Source organism: Pyrus communis, chromosome 14, assembly GCF_963583255.1.
Source record: "Pyrus communis chromosome 14, drPyrComm1.1, whole genome shotgun sequence".
NCBI classification, from domain to species: Eukaryota; Viridiplantae; Streptophyta; class Magnoliopsida; order Rosales; family Rosaceae; genus Pyrus; species Pyrus communis.
The window spans coordinates 20494712-20515963 of NC_084816.1; positions in this window are offsets into that span (position 1 = coordinate 20494712).

A 21252-nucleotide genomic window follows, 5' to 3' on the forward strand; every position below is an offset into this window, starting at 1 on the left:
AGTGCAGTGTCCAAGGGATAAGAGTCTGACTCGGAGTCTGCAAGGGCATGGTTGACAATATGGCCTTCGTGTTTCCGTGTGCATGCATTCAGATTAGCAACCTCATCTGAAGTCGAAAAGTATGTAGACACGATTGGTTGTCCTACTGGAATTATTATACTTAAGTTCCTATAACCAAAGACAAGAACTTGGGTTTACGGGGTAGCCTTGTTGGAGTTTTCCAAGGCCTTTATTTGACTTTTGATATCCACAAATTTTATGTGGTGGAAAGCCGTGTAGGTTTTCTACAATTCGCCGACATAAGTGTTGATATTTTGTAAGGTCTTCCATATGTGATCCATGGTAGGAGGGGTTCTAGTCCTAGGTACATCATTGTTCCATAGGAAGGTTGAAGCATCAACGACCTGATTGCTTGCGCCTGGGATGTTTAGGCATTAGGAAGTGGATTGTTTCTCATTGAGGCGTTAACGTTGGCATTAACTGAACTTTCTTTGACAGACATGACTGAGGTAGAGTGATTTTTAATGGGGGGAATATGAATTGTCTTTTAATAAAAGCAACAATTGTTGAAACCAAATTCATGCACCATTGTGTGTGAATGAGATGCACATACTCGAGTACCTGTAAAATACCAAATAATTGTAAGATCACCTTGGCACCGGTGGGATATCGATCCAAGACTCTCCAATGGTCAAGCTAGTAAGCAATTTTATACTTAAGCAATAGGCAAGAGATTAAGTATGCGATAATTGCATTACTCGAGATGAACCTAGAAGGGTGTATTTATACTAGTCGAGAGAGAGTCTTTTCGGGATATAGAATCTGTATTAAACCGGAAGAATCCAAGAAGATATCTAGGAGTAGATATTGCATCTTCTTAGAAGTGTGATTACTTGCGACACACGACAATCACTAGATTGTAGAAATCTCTAAGAATATAGGAAACTTATTTGATTCCTAATCGAATTAGGTTTCCATATCTTGCGGAATAAGAATGGTCAATCAAGGCATATATCATTTGATTTGGTGATGAATCCTGCTAAAATATGGAGGACCTTTTTCTTCTCTTCTCCATCAGTTGGATATGGATCCGGCGACAAAAAACTACTTTCCTTGCTTTTGATTACTGTTTATGGCATTTTCGTGTTGCTTATCTTTTTTCCTAGGTGAGATAAGTTTCCTGGTATAGGCTTGCTTCTTCTCTTGCAACCAAAAAAAAATATTCATGCATCATGTGTTTATTAATAGAAGACTAATCAAAGTTTAACTTTGGACTTCAATTGCTAACAGGCTTACCACAAGAGTTTAATTAATAACCTTTTCACCATGAGGGTCACATAGAGAGTACAGGATCACAACAGGGACTACAAAAAGGTTTAGCCTATTTTTAATTCCCAATCACATACCTTGGGTTAGTTTTTATTTTTATTTTTTTAATTTATTTTGTTGAACTAATGATATTATCTATACTAAGAGGGAGAGAGTGTCCTTACCCTCACAATGAGCTAGCAATAATGTGGTTCAAATTCACCTTTGATAAGAATTGAACTTAAGACCTCTCACGTACAAGTGAAAAGGAATACCATTAGACCATAGTACTAAGTGGTTACCTAGGTTAGTTTTAGTTGCAATGCCAACACTTCCGCTTTTCTTGGGGTGTCATTCAAGCGCATGACGTGGCCCAACGTGGGCCCAAACGGATGAGTTTCTCACCATAACTTGAGAGAAATGATCCTTGCCAGATCCTCTTTGTGAGTATTCCGGGGATCCTCCAATCACATTCATTCATTGTACATCGTGTGACTAGTTTTCGTCAGGTACTGTTTATATTCAATTTTAAATAAAAAAATTCACAATGATTTGTGACTGCATGATTTACGATGAACATATGTGATTTGAGAATCCCCGGGATCCTCACAAAGATGATCTGGTGAGGATTCTCTCGCATAACTTGACACATTAATTTGGATTTCTACCAAAATTTGATACTTCGACACCATATGTATTATAAAATAATTAGAAAAAAATAATAATAATAAGGGGGTTGTCTTGGCTAACCCTACTTAAACAGAGGGGTAATGATAAGGAGACCAAGTGATGTGGTGGTTGATGATTGGATTATTACTTAAGTGCTAATTGACATGCTTATTTCCTACTGGTGATATATCATTTGATTTGCAAATTTGGTTTAAAATTTAGCCTTCCTAGCATTATCCTAAATGAAAACTAGCTATAATGTGGAATTCCAAAATATAACATAACAAATATTTGATCCCCAAATATTTTTTTAACAAACGATATTATCTGCACTAAAGAGATGACGAATTGAGGGCCAAGCTTCATAATGGGCTAGCAATAATGTGGTTCAAATTCACCTTTGGTGAGAATCGAACTTAAGACTGTTCACTTACAAATGAAGAGGAATACCACTAAACTGTAGTACCAAAATGCCAAATCAAAGACACCCATTTAGCGAACATATAGATCCATAATCCACAAAAACCTTAACTAGAAGTCAAGTGAGTAGCATGTTGGATTGAACTTTTAAGTGTGGAGTCGTCAAGGCTGGAATTATGCGACGACCAATGAATTGTATGCAATTTCTACAATAATTTGATGGTGGTGAACTAATTTGGTACTTCTTTTCCAAGCCTTAATTGCAGACAACTCCACTGCGTTATCCCTTCAACAATACATTGTACATGTAAAAGAAATTTGATATTCAATAATTTAGGGTTTTTCTCTTACCTTATATACTTAAGAGAGTTTTAAAACGTGCGTGCCCTAATCAGCATATTTGGCAATATATACCAAAAATGAATTTATTTCTTCTTTCCATAAAAAAGAATGTGAAATTCTCGTACATGCATTTGGGCTGTGCCACCCAAAGCTATTTCCTTTGGGATAAAAATTACCTTAAGCCATTAAGATGTATCATAGTTTCCTTTCATGCATTTTTGTTCTTAGACTATATAAGTCTTACAAAAAGCATATGGAATTTCCCACAACACTCTCATACTCACATAGAGCTAGTGGCTAGTACTCTTCACCTTGTTTTCTATACTTTCTATTATACTTTCCAAATCCTATTCCTCGGAGACTCATGGCTTTCCCTAGGAACAACAATGGTAGCAGCAACGTCACTACTAGTTCCCAAAACCCTAATCTCATCCCCACTCTTCAGAGGTCAAACGTTTATACCAATCTCCAATTGCCTATTTCCAACCGATACTCATATGTCAATAGCCCTCTCGTTCATACTCAGAGGGCTCAATACCAACAACCACTAGCTGGTGTGGCTAACTGGCCTGGAGTGAGACCATTTCAGCAAAATATGCATGTATTGCAAACCTCATCATCAATCAATGCAAATGCATATCGGGGTGTATCGGTGCTCTCCACGGTAACATTTCAACCACATCAATTGACTCACTTTCCAAACAATATTATAGTGAATAACACTTTCATTTTTCCTGGAATATTCAATGCTCGGGGGCTGCCTCAACAGTTGGCAAGGGGAACTCAAGTTCCATTTAATCCATTTCATCAAGTACCATCAACCCGTCCATCCCTAATAACCAATCTTCTGAATATTAGTCCTAACCCCATCATGTCTAGGGCTAGTACTGGACCTAGACTTCCATCATTCTCTTCCAATATTAATATTGGAAGACCAACCTTTATGAGCATCCAAGCTCAAGTCCAACCCACTACTACTCGGGCTACTAGCCCTACAACACCTAATTTTGTCCCAACCCCAGTCTTTCCAAGGATTCCCCCGAATCCACAGGCGCCGTCTGTCTCAAGCAATAATTCTGGCCCTAGTCATGTTGTTAGGGAGGAGAATACTATTACTGTTGCTACTGCTGCTGTACCTACAACAACGACAACGACGATAGCATCTCAGCCTCAGCCTCGACCCCAGACCCAAGCCCAACCTCAGAGGGAGCATAAGTGCTCTCAGTGTGACAAATGTTTTTTGACTGGAAGTGCCTTGGGAGGGTATATGAGTTTCCACTCAAGAAAAAGGGAACTGGAAGAAGAAACAAGAAGTCGTGGGAAAAGATTCCAGCCTTTAGGCTACAGTTCTTTCTTTCATTTGGTTAATGACCTAGCCTTTGAAAGCGGCTCATCTTCTTGCTTTAGAGCCAATCCCACCACCGTGAGTGCTAGTGGTCCAAGTGATCCAAGTACCTCAATTCGGAGTGAGAATGCTGGTGCCGAAGGAACTGAAGCACCTTCAATAAAACGAGAAGAGGATGAAGATGAAAAGGGGCCTAGCTAGTGGAGATCATTGTTGTAGAAGCCTAGAAGGCATTCTTTCTGAAGGGTTTTGATATTTGTATCACCTTTGTTTCTTATCTCTCTCATTATGTATTTTTCCCGTTTAATTAATAATTAAGTCTGAAATTTCAAGTTCTCAATATACATGTTTCATAAGATTTTTTTGATGATTGAGAGTGAAAAGTAAATCTGATAGGCCAGTGTGTGTGTATAACATGAATTCTGAAGGAAACTGTTTAATATTCTTCATAACATCATATTACAATTTTATTTGTAGAAATGTTAATTTTAGTCAGTTTTTTTTTTTTTTGGAGGATCGGGTAAAACATAGAAGTGTAATATGGGTAAATATGGAAGACTAATTTATTGTCACCTTTCAAGAATTCGTCGAGACGTGATGTATATAATAAATGCGATTCAGTGCACTTTCTCTTGAAGGGCTATGCAATTTATATATCCAGCGTAGATCATTAATAATTTTTTTGTATAGATTATTTGAAACAAATGATGGTCAATTTGCTAATACATATTTATTAGTCTAATATAGTTTTAAGATGGACTATAAATCCAAAGCACATAAGTAGCCCTTAATCCCCTAAATGACGTTGCATGTTTTCATATAATCACAAGACCAACACCAAAAAGGTTATATTGTCACCTGCTTGTTGGAATGATAAAACAAATCTCTTCCCTTGTTTCTTTAATGTTTTTCTGACAATTTGACAAAGAAAATGGTTTTAAAAAAAATTAATTAGCAACATCTGCATGCGCAAACTATACGTATACTATATATTCATAATCCATGCAGTATGATGCTAATCAAATAGACGGTTAATTGGTATTACTTCGTTGAGTAGCACTATTTTTAAAACTTTTTGTTGCGCCCCTATCTCTAGAGGGCGAGGGTGACGGCCTTGATTTGGTGCCCCTCCAAGATCCTCCCGGTAAACTCGGGCTTTAACTAGAGTAGCCCTAGCCTTAATCCGTCTTTAGGGAGTGAAGTGAATCGGGCGTGATATAATAAATTGTGAAGAATCAGTTTAGAACGTATATGCTATTTTAGCCATATTCATAGCGCTCGTTCTTTCTGCTTTGAATATCTATGTACCGATGATTGCCTTTATTACCCATGGTCATATCATCAATAGATAAAAATAGGAGATTTCCCCTATATGGAGTGCGTGTGGGCCTCGAGAGGGATGAGATGTTGAGGCGGAAAAACATTTAAAGTGCTTTCTGGAAGAACATATTTAATTCAATTTTTGTTAATAACAATTTTGCATATGCATCTGGGCTTTTTAGTAAAAATGGTTCCTGAGTCGGCATTACTCCTCACTTTGACCATTGAGATTGAAAATCGATAGAAGTGGTCCCTATGTTTGTTTACCGTCAATCATTTGGTTATTCCATAAAAAATCTCTGTGAAATTGAGGGTACTTTTTTCCAATCAACCCGTACCCTTGCTTTTCCATTTAACGGAGATTTTTCAAGAAATGACCAAAGTGAGGAGTTATGCGAATTTCAGGGACCATTTCTATCGATTTTCAATGTTAGGGACCAAAGTGAGGAGTTATGTCAATCTCAATGACCATTTTGGCTAAAAAGCCTATATGGTGAGTTTTTTTTTTTTTTTTTTTTTTTTTTTTTTTAATTTTTAATTTAGAAAAACATGGCCAAAGTGAGGAGTTATCACTGTTCTAAAAATTCTAGTATGCTGGTCACTGTTTCAATTAATCCTTAAGCGTTTGAAGATTAAGAAATTGTGTCTAAAGGAAATTGTTTAATCTTCTTCATAACATCATATTACATTTTTATTTGTAGAAATGTTAATTTTAGTCATTAGTGTGTTTTTTTTTTTTTTTTTTTTTTTTTGGAGGATGGGGCAAAACATAGAAGTGTAATATTGGTAAGGGGCGTTTTGATATAGACCCCTCACTTTTAGGCTTCTTAGATTAAACATATGTTCAATTTAACAATTTGATTAAACATTCTCCTACAATCTTGGTGCGATGTGTACTTTAATTAACCCATTGTAATGTACCTAAATTACATATTTTTCCATAGCCTTTAACATATCTCTTTGTCGTATCCAGTTTCTTCACCCCAAAATGCACGCAAGTTTCCTAGATTCTTGCTAACTAATGTCTCAGAGTTTTAATCCGAGAAGAATACTTGTTGAATATTAGAAGGATTTGAATTTAAGGATATTAATAATGTTATTTTTCTAGTGAATTTTATTTTCCAGCGGCACTTCCTTCCTATGAATGTACCATAAGTTTCAGAAGCCTTCTTTTTGTACCGAGGTCAACGTTGGTATTCAGGTTCCAGTTACTGATTTTTATTCAATTATCAGTTGGGTGTGTTGATTTTGATTGTCTTTCGAAGTCGAAGGTTTTGATTAAACGAAAAAAAATAAAAGATGAAAACTTGATTAATCTAGGTATAGCTGAAGCTGTTATCGAGTTAAAAAAATAATTCACGCGTTAGGGTCGATGCATGTTGTGTATTGGCCAAATTCTTAACTAGGGTTTTAGTATTAATCGAATTAAGAATCCCATATGGAGCTTCGGTTGGATCTCAGATCCATCCAACTTGCTAGGAGTCACACCGCAACGTACGTAGCTAGTATAAGAAGTTGAGGGTCCTGAGCAAGGCTATGATTGGTACATTCGTTAGCGTACTGCTACATCTCTTCTTGTAGTGTGCTTGAACATGAATATTATATGCTATTTGGTTTTGATAGTCTTTTGGCTTCTAAGATTTTGATCGCAATTTTTAATTGGTAAACATGTTCGTAGTTTGACACCTAGCTTTTGGTACATTTGTAGCCTAGAATTTATGATTCGTGTAGTGTGCTATATATATGATTCGTGTGGACATTTTGCAGCCTAGAATTTATATATATATATATATGTGTGTGTGTGTGTGTGTGTGTGTGTGTGTGTGTGTGTGTGTGTGTGTGTATTGGTACAAATTATTTGACTAAAAATGTTTCAGGTACATTATGACGCTACCAATGGCTAAGAATAGTAAACATCATGGAGATCATGGCTTCTGGCATACCCGTTTTTGAACATTTTGAAGACGATGACGTGAAGGAAATGAGAGCTACAATAGTAAGCAGTCTTTTAAATGATGAATTTAATTGGAGCCAACAGTAGGCAAAATGCTACTATATTAGTACTAGTCGAATAAGGCATCATTGCGGTGATTGCTATCTTTTCAATTGCGTTCTAAGATTGCACTTTGCTGGACCTTCATTAGGATAATATTTTGTATTTATTTTGGTTTAGTAGAAACGTACTTGCAAGTAATTTTCATTGCTCTGTTGAGAATATAACTTGACTTTGTGCCATATTATTTATGTTTGTGCGTTGGCTTAAATGTACCAGTTAACATTTTTAATTTGGTACATTATTGGACTGCAACTTTGTAATGTACCAAGAGTTTGGTATGTCATTTAATGTTATGCTGACTCATATTGATCGTTTGGTACGTAAAGTTTTTATCTTTGAAACATATCCGTCTGGAAAAACGTTATACAATGTGTGTTTGTAATGTACCAGGAGTTTGGTACGTTACTTAATGTTACACTGACTCATATTGATTATTTGGTTCATGAAATAATATTAAATTAGATCATTCATGGCGTTTGGTACGTAAATTTTTTTTATTTTTGAAACGTATTTGTCTAGAAAAACGTTATACAATGTGTTTGTAATGTAATAGGAGTTTGGTACATTACTTAATGTTACACTGACTCATAATGATCATTTGGTTCATGATATAATATTAAATTAGATCATTCCAGACGTTTGGTACGTAAAGTTTTATTATTTTTTAAATGTATTTCTCTGGAAAAACGTTATACAATGTGTTTGTAATGTACTAGGAGTTTGGAACGTTACTTAATGTTGCATTGACTCATAATGGTCGTTTGGTTCATGATATAATATTAAATTAGATCATTCAAGGCGTTTGGTATGTAAAGTTTTTTTATTTTTGAAACATAAGGGTTTGGCAAAGTGTTGGTGTGTTAATCCAAATGTATCAATTGTTTGGTTTGTCTTTTGTCATTAGTTTGACGATTAATGATTAATTGGTATTAAACTATCAGCTAATAGGTACGTTAATTAGCGTTATAGCTGCAACTATCAACTAATAGTTGATTGGTATTAAACTATCAACTAATAGGTACGTTAATTAGCGATACATTGACACATTAATGCGATAAGTTTGAACTATCGTAAATTACCGTGTAAATTACTGTACGCTATTTATACTATTTGATTATCAAATGGTTCTCCAATAGGTGGGTTTTTGATGTATTGAGAATATTTTGAAGATGAGCTATGTCTTTCAAAAAGTATATGATAACTTAGCGTATACAACATTGAGCGTGAAAAAGAAGCGTTTATAATGATAAGATAAAAAAACATAATGATTTATTACCAAAAACATAATATTGAGCAAAATCAAAAGGGTGCTGAGCAAATTAAAAAAAAAAAAAAAAAAAAGATAGATATGACTAATAATCAAAAGGGTGCTGAGCAAGTGTTCTTATTGTGGTGTCCAAGCTTCCTGCACCTCCCACTTCATTGGTCTTGATTCTTCCCCATTAGACTTAATCCTCTTAACCTTTGGTCTGCCATCTTTTTTCCCTACCATGCATTGTAATAGGAAATATCCAAACCATAATTCTTTTTTAAATCATCAACTATCTGAATTATTTTAATGTGAAGATTGGACCGAATTTGCTCAACCATTATGGAACACACAATGTTTGAGGTCATCATCCCACTTTTACGTTCTCGAATGCGACCGGTGCATGTGTGCTAATTATTTGATGTCCGGATACCAAAATGGCCATTAGCACTGCATATAGACGCATGAACACGCCACAAACAACCTTGGATATACTTCTTAATGCAAGAAGCTGTTATCCTTTTATGCTCATTTGCGACATACTCAAATTCAAAACCCATCTCAACAGCATGCTTGCATAGTTTAAGCCTGAACTCGTCCACTCCACCCTCATAATCCTGACCAACATGACTAATATAGCTTTTCCAAGGATGCGATAAATACATCTTAGCATTAGGTGTTTTAAATTTCCCTAAAAACTCATTCCCATCAGTGTGCATTATACCTTCAGCCAAAAATGGTTCTGTAATACGAATATCTTGACTAGCATTGCCAATTTCATTTGATTCTTTTAAGCTCACCAATATAACAAAAAAATATGTGTTCTCCTTCGTTACAGATGTGCAATACACGCACATCCATGTCACATTCCAAAAGACAACACGCACATCCATTCATAGCATATGTAAGGTTAAATGAATCAACTACCAAACCATTGAACCTTGAGCTAACCTGGTTGCACAATTCGGAAAATGAAGTGTGCTAAAAAATGGGAATAGAAGCAGTAATATCATTATGGATACATCTCCAACAATAGCTCCTTCCATGAAGTCCTACATAAAAACATAAATTGGAAAACTGAGCTATACATGAGATTACCAATGCAAAATGTAAAATTATATTGATCAATACTGAAAAACTAAATGGACCAGGGAATTCTTATTTAGCAAAGTAGCAGAGAAGAAAGCAAAAAACAACATATTCTACAACAACTTATTTATACCAAAGAAGATATATTAGTTTATTAATTGCTTAATTTTTCTCTCGTTTATTTTTTAAAAAATTGGTGTAAAACATGACTTTCATGAGCTTTACACACCCAAGCAAAATGCACGCAGCACCAATGCTTATTGGGGCATTTCATCGAATATGTGTAGGGCAACTTTCAAATCTTCAAAAACTCAACCCAACTTTTTCAGTGTGCATCTTCCAGTGTTATATCTTATCCATATAAATGAGCATTAATAAGAGAAGGAATAAAAATGAGGAAAATGAATTAGTGGTAGGACGGCAAGTCTTAAACCAACTCATGTACACAAGCACCGCTCCATTAAAACTCAACATAACAATTGTACATGGCACCTAAAAAGAATGCATCTGAATAGTTATCTGAAACCCACAACAAAATAACCAATTCTAATCCCTTTTCGAACCCAGATTAAAATCGACAAAACTACAAAAAGCATTAACTTTATGATAATGATCTGAAACCCCATTAAGCACATTTATGTCTAAACAACAATATATCACAATCACTATAAATGAGGTATAAGTATTTATCCAAACGTACCACAGATAGCAAGGTAGATGTTGTAGAGAATCTCGATAAAACCTTCTGAACGTACCAGCCTCAAGCCTTCGAAAATAGGGAATACGTCTAATTATCTCACATGATATCAATATAAAATAGTGAAAATAACCACTAATTGAAATGGATAAGTCCATTCAAAATTCAAAATTGAGGATCACAGAATTCAAACGTGGGAGAAGAACCATACGGCTCAAACATGGAGAAGAAACCATACGACTTCCTACAAAATAGGCCACGTACAAAAATATATCAACCTAAAAGGATATATACGCATCCCAGGCTCGATTCTGCCGTAGCACGATATTGTCCGCTTTGGGCCCCGACCACACCCTCACGGTTTTGTTTCTGGGAACTCATGAGCAACTTTCCAGTGGTCACCCATCCTAGGATTGCTCAAGCCCAATCTCGCTTAACTTCGGAGTTCCTATGGAATCCGAAGCCAGTGAGCTCCCAAAATGTCTCGTGTTATATGGTAGCTAAGGTTATGCTTTCCAATCCAGTTATCTCATACTCTAGATTTGATGGATTTGATTTGATCCTCAAATTCTTGAGTATTTTTCTAGCCTTCTCGGCGTAGTTACTTTTCACTAAGTTCAAGAGAACTTCACCATAATTTGCTTGCTAAGGGGTTGCGGACTACGTTAACTCGATTACATGGCAAGTGTGCCACTATTGTATCTCTTCGTGATGCGAGTGTTACTACTAAGTTTTGGAGAAGTCTTCTTGAGGACCACACATAGTAAGTTTTATCACTGGCTACATTTCACCCTCAGACTAACGGCTAGCTTGAACGATTTACCCGGACCTAGATAGCTAATTTCTTCGTGGCACTCAAGGAACCTTTGGCAGTTATGACATTATCTTCAGTTTAGATGTATTAACTTATCACTGTTGTTTAATAAGTGTACTTTAGCTGCTTTGACTACTCTTTGGTGGTCGTACTGTCTTTTATGCTCTGAATAATTGTAGTGGGTTACTCCCATGATTGCGCACTCTTTCACTGTTTAGTATAATTAGTTTTGATTAGTTTTAAATTTATTCACATTTTCACATCACTTACTCCTATGGTTACGTCACCTCACGGTGATGGCTAGCACGCTTTGACCTTCCTAGGTCTAGGTGTGTCAATATATCCAGCGCATTTGTTAATAATTTTTTGATAGATTATTTGAAACAAATAATGGTCAACTTGCTATACATATTTAACAGTCTAATACAGTTTAAGATAGGCTATAACTCCAAAGCACTTAAGTAGCCCTTAATCCCCTAAATGACGTTGCATGTTGTTGGGGTCCAAAAATGTGACATGTCAATCCAACCATGTCTCAATGCCCAATTTTCATGCAAAGCCTACATTCAAGCCCAAACACATGCTAATGCGCGAGATTTATGAGGAATATATTTACAAACCTGTCATGCCACGGTGATTAAGCCAAATATTCACGCCATGCTTCCTTGGTCATTATTCATGCTAAGTCCAAGGCACATATTTGAGGCTTATCAAGTGGGTTGTGGTGTGGATTGTTACGGAAGGTTATTGGGCTTACGTGGAATTGGGGTCATGGAAGACTTTAGGCTGCTTGGGGACTCAAAAATCCAAGCACATAACTTTTGTATTTCACCCAGGCAATATTGAAAGAGAACTAGCCTAGTTTACCCCTTTCCCTAGCAAGTCAACCCTCTTAGTTAGAACTAAACTAGATTCATGCATTAAATGCATGCTAAGTCGAGCAAGTCAGGCATTTAATACTGACTTTCCCTTCCCAATTTGCACAGACAACCAACGCGTGAAAGCCGTGAGGCACGCTACCAAAAGTAGTGCTTGCGGAAAACAGCCATGGGAAAGCTGCATCTCGGGAAAAAGAAAACTGCAGGTCTTAACAGTGCATCTATCTTACACCAAAACATGAATAATAGGCGGCCTGTGAAGAAATGAGGGGAAGACTAAGCCACAAATGGAGATTCTCTTGAAACCTCAAAAAGAACCATTCACTTACATAAGGAGGGAGAAACCATTACAGAAGGGGGAGAAGAACACGCAGAGTAATAGATAGAGAGATATGAGAAACACAAGAAGAGAGAACCACCTAGGAAATAAGCCTAGAAAGTTCCAGTTAACCCATAAGTATACTCCAAGCCTTAAACATCATCATCTATGCAACCTTAGTAATTCCCACAGCCTTCCATCAAACATCTCAACCATTAGAAGCCTTGCTATCACCCTAGGAAAGCCTAAATTATGCAGCTAAGAATGCCATGCAACCATGCAAACTCTTTCTCTCTCATATTAAACCGAATATTCTAGCTTCCACACGACGCTTCACTTGAGCAAGTCATTATCTTGATCAATCATGCTATCTTTGAGTTGTTGATGTTACCAGGGTATTTCTTAAGACAATCTAACTCTTTCGAGATATCCTGAGACTTGTTACGAATCCGGACCAAATGAGACAAGATGATGTTCTTAAAGCCCAAGTTCATCTCGACCTAAAAGTCCCCTAACATAAATTGGCGACTCTACTGGGGACAGGTTGCAATCTTCATTCAATGGCTCTAAGATCTGAGAGAAACACTACCAGAAGTGGCAACGCCTCAGACACAGGCAAGGCTGCTTCTCAACTTGACGAGTCTCAATGCGAAAGCCAGCATCAAGAAAGCCAGGAAAACCTAGACAAATATGACATGCCGGACATCATCGCAGTCATCCATGCCTTGGGTGAGGCCCAAAAAGAAATTGCTGTGTTTGTGAAAGAGTTGAAGAACTCAATCCTAAAACGAAGCGAGAAAGCCAGTGACAAGGACTACACGCCTAAGGAAAAGGCTTCTCAGGAGGAATCAACTGGTGCTGCTGGTAAGGGTCCTAAGAAAGCATCATTCTTTGTCACTCATAAAGACATTATAGCCATGCTCGAAAAGGAAATAAGTTCGGATGACTGGAAATATGTTCCTGAGCCACCATATCCAACCAGCGTTCTCCACATGCCATATCCCAAGGAATACAAGACTCACAATCTTGTTATCTTTGACATAAAATATGGTAGCCTTAAGGAACATATAAGTTGTTTCATTGACGCTTTGGTCCTCATGCCAACGATTGCAACCTTCGTCTCAAGGAGTTCTCATAAAGACTAACGGATCGTGCCTATACTTGGTACACCACCCTCGCACCAGGTTCTATCTGGACCTGGGAAGAGCTAGCAGGCAAGTTATGTAAAAATTACTTCTAGCATGAGGAAAGGGTCACGACAACTCAGCTCAACAATACGCGTCAAAAGCATGGGGAAGATCCGATGACTTTTGTCAAACGTTTCCGAGACCTCGCCTTTGACTGCTATGACAAAAAGAATGAGAAAACCCTTGTAGAGATCTATATTAGTAACATTATCGCTGATTATAAGGTGTACTTGGAGAACATTGGTATCAGCTAATTCTTGAGGCTCCTAGAAGCAGTGAGGAATACTAGCTTGTCAGTTAAGCCTTCCACAAGGAAACCCTGGAAAACTGACAAGAAGAAAACTCATCATGCCCTAGCCGTGGATGATAGATCTGACTCCAACCCACGGAAAATGAAGGAAAGAGATAGCGATAGGGAAATTTATTCTCCACTAGCGTGCAACGACGAGGAATTCCAAGTCATCCTCGACACCATGCTCGCATATGAGGCCATCAAGTTGCCCCAGTCGTACGAAACCCATTCCAGTGAAGATAGAAATGATCCCAGGTACTGTTGCTACCATCAGTATGTGGGGCATCCTTCTATTGTATGCTAAACTTTGCGAAAAATTCTCCATGCAAAAATCTGCAAATGGACGCTAGAGCTACCATGCAAGACGCAAGCCATAAACACTGACCCTCGGCTAAAACGCCGAGAGAAAGAGGTAGCATCTGTCATCACATGCTCCAGAGACGACGATGTCTATCACCCGTGGATCATCGACCCTAAGCCACCGGAAACCATCTGGGAACCTTCTGGAAGCATGGAGAAGACTTTTTGGTGCAAATACTCAAAGCCACAAAGATGTGACACACCATGGTCCCAAGCTGAAGGATGGGGAGAGAAGAGTGAAGACAACATGGATTTTTCCCCAAGCTATGATGACGAGGTCTTCACCTTCGAGATGTCGGAAGAATACAGCTCGGGAACACCAGAAAGACAACAAAACAACCAGGAAATGACGGTTGTGACTTCGCACAACCTTTCTAACATGGAAACTAATGTGGTAGAGCGCTACCTTTCCTAAGGGCAATGACCTATTGCAACACAGACCCTCCAGGGAAATACAAAATTCAAATCTCCCCTCGATCAACTTGGATGTAGGTTTCAAAACCCCATCTTAGGCCTTGGTTAAGCCTTGTACCTTTGAGAGGAAATGATCTCTCTTCGAAGTAGGCCTTACTATAAGAAAAAAAATTCCATTGTGCAAAAAGGTATTTAGAAAACTTTTTAATTAATTATTAAACCCACTTCTGCACATAACAAAAAATTTTACAAAATTGTGGCGAAATGATTATATTGATTTGCGACACTTATTTTCAAGGTCTACATTCATCAACTTTCAATTTTAAGGACTATCTTGATGGTGTGGGTCAATTTTAGGGACCATCTTGATGGTGTGTGTCAATTTTAGGAACCATTTGTGATTAAAAAAAAAACCTGTAAATCTTGTGGGGCCTATTTATGTGCCACATCAGCACTTAATGGAATTTTTTAACATAATTGTGACGGAAGGACTACATTGATTTGCGACACCTATTTTTAGAGACTATATTGATTGATTTTCAATTTTATGGATTATCTTGATGATAAGGGTCAACTTCAAGAACTATTTGTGATAAAAACCCTTCTTTTTATCTCTGAACAATGAACTACTGCCGTTGCCTTCAATAAATAAAAAAATATAAAAAATAATAAAAAAAAGAAAGAAATTGACTCTGAAGAAACTTTGACCATTATATTTCATACTAAAGATTAATGGATAATCTAAATAAGTAACTGGATCTTACGTTCTATAGTTTATGTGTTGAATGATTTTGGAGTAATGTCTTAGCTGGGGAATAATGCTTACAAATTATTGGCAGATAATAATTATACATGCAGATGTTAAATTGTTCATTTCCTTGTTCCCTTTATAAATTTAGATGGGCAAGGAGCAGGACTATGAAAATAAGTATAAACATTGCTGCTGCAACTTTATACATAAACTAAGAAATAAAAATTCAAAAGATGAAATGTCGTAATTGTATAATATATTTATTAATTTCTATATATAGTTGAATAAACATACAAATACAATAATGATTCCCAACTTGTTTTGATGAATTAGTTAAGAATGAATGGTACGTAAGATCAGAACTGGTTGCGGGATGAAAATGTTTGCCCAAACCCCCAAGTGGAAGGAACAACATTAGAAAATACAAGCGCTCTTCCATCAATCAATGTGAGCTTAAACGAGAGTCTCTGGTTTCGAAGGTCGATGCTGCTTTGCCAATTTGCACCCCAGTTCCTGTGCATGGGCAGCCACGTTCCACTTCTCATCCTCGACCCTCTAATCCATGCAGTCTTCACGTCACCGCTTCCGCCGACGTTGGAGATCATCACCATGTTGAAACTTGACTGTCCCTTCAAGGTGAATCGGACTCCGCCTCTTCTTTTATACGACACCCTAGCCTTTAGTTCATACACACATTGCAAAGTGGATGCTCGAGGTTATTAATTACAATATTCGACAATTAAAAGTGTTGTTAGTTATAATATGGAGTTGCTATTGACCGTCTAAATATGTAATCATGTATTAATTCATTCTTTTTTTTATAAATAAGAAGTACTGGATGACATTTTTGAAGTGCTAATTAACATTTCTCATAATATATCAAACCAACACAACGATCAATTAATAATGTATATTTGAATTATAATGCAACAATCAATATAAGGTCCAGACTATACTCAAGTTCGAATCTCCTCTAAGGGGGTGGGTTTAGCCTCACAATGGGCTAGTAATAATGTGGTTCAAATTCGCCTTTGGTGAGAATTGAATCTAAAACCTCTCATTTACAAGTGAAGAGGAATACCACTAGACTGTAGTACTAAGTGGCCTTGTGAATTATTGTGTAATAAATATATATTGACCACATTGTTGCTGCTAGAGTTTGAATAGAAAATGTGGGGTATTGTTGGAAACCTGTGTTACCTGTGTTATGTGGGACTGCCAGTCCCACATCGCCCATACACCATTTACAACAACTCTTTATAAGTGAGTTCACTCACTTATAGTTTGAATTGAATTGGGCCAAAGCCATGGACCTTGGGCCTTAGACTTGGAGAGTTTGGGTGTATATATTAAATGTCAAAGATGGGCCTTGGGCCTTGGGCTCGGATGGACGAAAAACACAAGTTACGTTTTTGATTTTTTGGATTCAGTTTTTTCCGAAAGGATAAAACTGATTGAACAGTTTCATTCAGTTTTTAAATTGATTGAACAGTTGCATTCGGTTTTCTTTTTAACAAAAACTGATAAGCATGAACGGTTGGGGAAGTTCAAATTATGCCATTATATATATGGCAATAAAATCAGAAACTGAAATCAATTTATATAATCATTCCTCCATATTTCGCTGAGAACAACACAACCAATTCGCCAAGAATCCAAGTTCGAGTGCAAGAACTTGGATTAGATAGTTGTATCCTGCAAGATAGACGTCCATCGAACTGCTGCACTGGTGTAGGGATGAATTTCTGTCTTAGGAGATTGCTTCTGCAAGCCTCTATCTTCAAGAAACAAGTCAGTGATTTGTGATTTTATATATAATCTCATTAAGTGTTTATGTTCTAATATATTGTGTTTGTCGTTGAATTTTCCATTCGAAATAAAACTGTGCAAATTGTTGTATAATATATACTTAACATTTGATTGGTTCTAACAATCTAAGACAGAAATTATGGATCAATCAAATGTTGGTGTCGTCAAGCAACACATTGAGAAACCTGAGAAGTTCAAGGGAGTTGATTTCAAACGTTGGCAACAGAAGATGTTGTTTTACTTAACAACTCTGAACTTGAGTCATGTGATTACTTCTGAGTCCCCCAAAGCACCAGAAGAGGGAGATATTCAAACGTTTGCAAATTGAATGATGCGTTCGCCAATAACAAATAAACATGTTAATCAACACTTAAGTAATAATCCAATCATCAATAACTATGTTATATAGTTTACAAATTAAATTTGGTCTAAATAGTTGGTCTCTCTAACAATAAGAATTTTTTTTATCAACCTAGCATTAAGAATTCAAGTGACTTACCAAGGGTAGCTGGGTCCTGGTTGGTCCCATAGAAAGTTGCATGACCACTAAGCCATCCATTGGCTTCAACATTGGTGATAGCAAACAAGAAAATATTCCAGAAAAGAGCACAAGAAACTGCAATACTACACCCCATTTTAATTCTCTCTCTAAACACACACAAATGTAATTTGCCAAATTTGTTCTCAGACAAACTCTCAAGTACTTCAAAATATATCTTGAAGAAGCAGCTTCCCTTTAGTATTTATAGACTGATGAAAAAAGGATTGTCGGTGACTAAAATAAAATAAAATGCAAATTATCATTAATGCATGCATGATGTCGTATTTTACAAAAATCAGTATTTGCAAAGGATACGCGTTTTCCTACGTCTTATGAAGTACGGAAAAACATGTACGGTAGAGGGACTGACATTTTTCAAACATGAGACAGCAAGTGCATGTGATGGCAGCTAAGTAGTGTGCGATCTGCTGTTTCTTCAGTGTAACATGTCGGTGATTTTGTTGGGCATTGGAAAATCAATGAACTGATACGATGATGACCAAATTCAAGTGCTATGAACATGCACGAAGCTACCAATCTGAGTTTCCAGTTACTTAGTACAAACTCAAATATGGACACGATCGATTTACTGCTAAACAGAACAATGAACATATTTTGGTGGTGACTTCAAATGAGTTGGATTAATTTAAACTGGTCTTTATGCACGAGCGATTTAGAGTTTGGATTAATTTAAACGAGCCTTCATACACGTGCGTGAGCACGTGCAGAAGGCATTTTCTGAATTACGATGTGTTATGCGCAACTTACATGTTGTAAATGTATTTATAAGCGTGAATTGCTTCAATAATTTTTTTTTTATGACAAAAAGAAAGTCAAATATTTGAAGTAAATTAATAATATTAGACGATGCTATAAGAAACCCCTCATAAACCAATTAAAGCAGCTAAATCCACCCCTTAGTGTAGATAACATCATTTGTTTAAAAAAATGACCATTTGAGAACTAATTGAATCACATTATTGTGCGTGTGCGAAATGCTTTCTTTTATCACCGGCAGTACGCGTCTCTTAAAATGTTTTGAATGTATTTAAAAATAGAGAAAATAATATTTAATAAACAACTAATTGAGTCACATTATTGCTAACTTATTGTGAGGCTAAGCCCAGCCCCCTTCCCCCTTAGTGTAGATAATATTGATTGTTAGGGAGAAAAAAAAAAAAGAAACAATCCTTTGACAACTAATTGAATCACATTATGCGCGTGCAAAAGACTTTTTTATAACCGGCACTATGTACCTCTTAAGATGTTTTGAACATATTTAAAAATAGAGAACATAATATTTAATAAACAACTTGTTGAATCTCATTATTGTTAGCCCACTGTAAGGCTAATCTCACCCCTTCCCCCTTAGAGCACTTCCAAAGTACTTTTTAGCCTCGTGGACAGGCTCCATTTGCAATCCAATCCCCTCCCAAAGTGGCACCAGCCCATGCGGGCAATTGGGCTGAGGGGGTGCTCGTGGGAAAGCTCAGGCGCAAGTCCAAGGCCAGAGCGCCTGAGGGGGAGTGATGCAAAGCTGACATCAGCATGAAGTCAGCCATGTTATAAAAACTTTTGCGCTTGGTGCGTGCATAACATGCGCTCGTGGGGGCGCATTACAGACAAGATTTTAGGCAGTGGGACCCACTCTCGCCCGTTGGATTTCAATGGCCCTTTTTTTTTTTTTTTTTTTTTACCCTTCGATTTCCAACGGAAAAAAAAAAAAAAAAACATTCAAAACTCCCCCAACGGCTAGATGACATGGCACAATCTAAGCCGTTCGATTCCAAACCAATAGTTCACATTTTTTGGCTTCAAAATTTAAAAAAAAAGACAATTCTAATATGTTATCGTTATGCCACATGTCACAATTTGGAGGGTTGGATTTCAAATTTTCTGTAATCCAACAGTAGAAATTAATTAAGTTAATAAAAATTAAAAAAAATGTTAAAAATTAATAAAAAAATCCTTTTTTTTTTAAATTAAAAAAAATTATTTTTCTATAAATACCTTATCATTATCTTCCACCTTACACTACACTTTCATATTTTCTCAAATACTTTCAACCACATTCCAATCTTTCTCTCAAAGTTTCTTTGTTTCAAAAAAAAAAAAAAAGGCTAATGATGCAGGTACGAATTGGACGCATATTGAAGATGTTACGTTGTGTTCTAGCTAGGTTGAAGTTACTCATGATCCGATTTATGGGTAATGAGATGCAGTTGCGAGAAATGTGGAGCAATATTCATTCCCTTTTTCTTGAGAAAATTGGTGGTAAAAAAACAAAACAATCGCTCTCAAGTCGTTGGAGAATACTCAGCCAATCGTTTATTCATTGGAGAAACGTCTTGGCACAAGCTAGTACTAATATTCGAAGTGTGGAAAATTACGCAGATCAAATAACAATATATTATTTATTTGTTTGTACTATACCCAAATTTACATTAGCTACTTTGATTATAATTTTTTCTTCTCCTGCATTTTGTAAACACTTCAAGCACAAGCTTCGTATAATGCCAAAAACAAAAACAAATCATTCAACCAGTGGGAATGTTGGAATATTGTCAAAGATTGTCCCAAATTCAAAGTTGTGCATGTCGGTCCAGAAGTTGTCATGAACATCACTCTTCTACACTCTACGCCAGATCACAACTCGCATGTTCATGAAAGTGACACATAACAAGTGCCAGAAACAACCCTTGAAAAAGTGTCGGGGTCAACCCGTTATCCACTTAGGCCTTAAGGTAAGAAGGCTTCAAAGAGAAAAGGGAGTTCTTCCAAGAATGATTATGAAAAATATATGGAAGAACTTGCTCACCAAGATGAATTGATTTTGGCGCGGGAAATGGCTAAATTTGAGGCTGAAAGGCTAGAGATGAGGCAAAAGCTGCAGCTGTTGAGAGATTATTTCAAGCTAATAAGAGAGAAAGAGAGCTACTTAGGCAAGAAAGGGAAATGCATAAAAAAGAAAGAATGACTCAACAAGATCATGACATTATGAACATGCTTATAGATGGGATGTCTCTGAATTCTAAATATTATTGGAATTCGTAGAAAGCAGACATGATGCGAAGGAAGCGTGAAAGAGACGAGAGAGAAAGTGGAGATGGTCCTAGCACCACAAATTAGTTAGATGATGATTTTCCATTCATGAGGGACTAGGGAATTTTTTGTATAATCAAAGCCCATAATTTCCAATCATTTTGGGTTGTAATTTCATATTTATTTAATTTGATACTCTATGTAATTTCGTATTTATTGAATTTAGTACTTTACGTAAGTTCGTATTTATTTAATTTAGTACTTTATTTAAACTAAGAGTATGTTTATTTAATTTGAAACTTTATTTAAACTAAGAATATCTTTATTTAATTTGGTACTTTATTTAAACT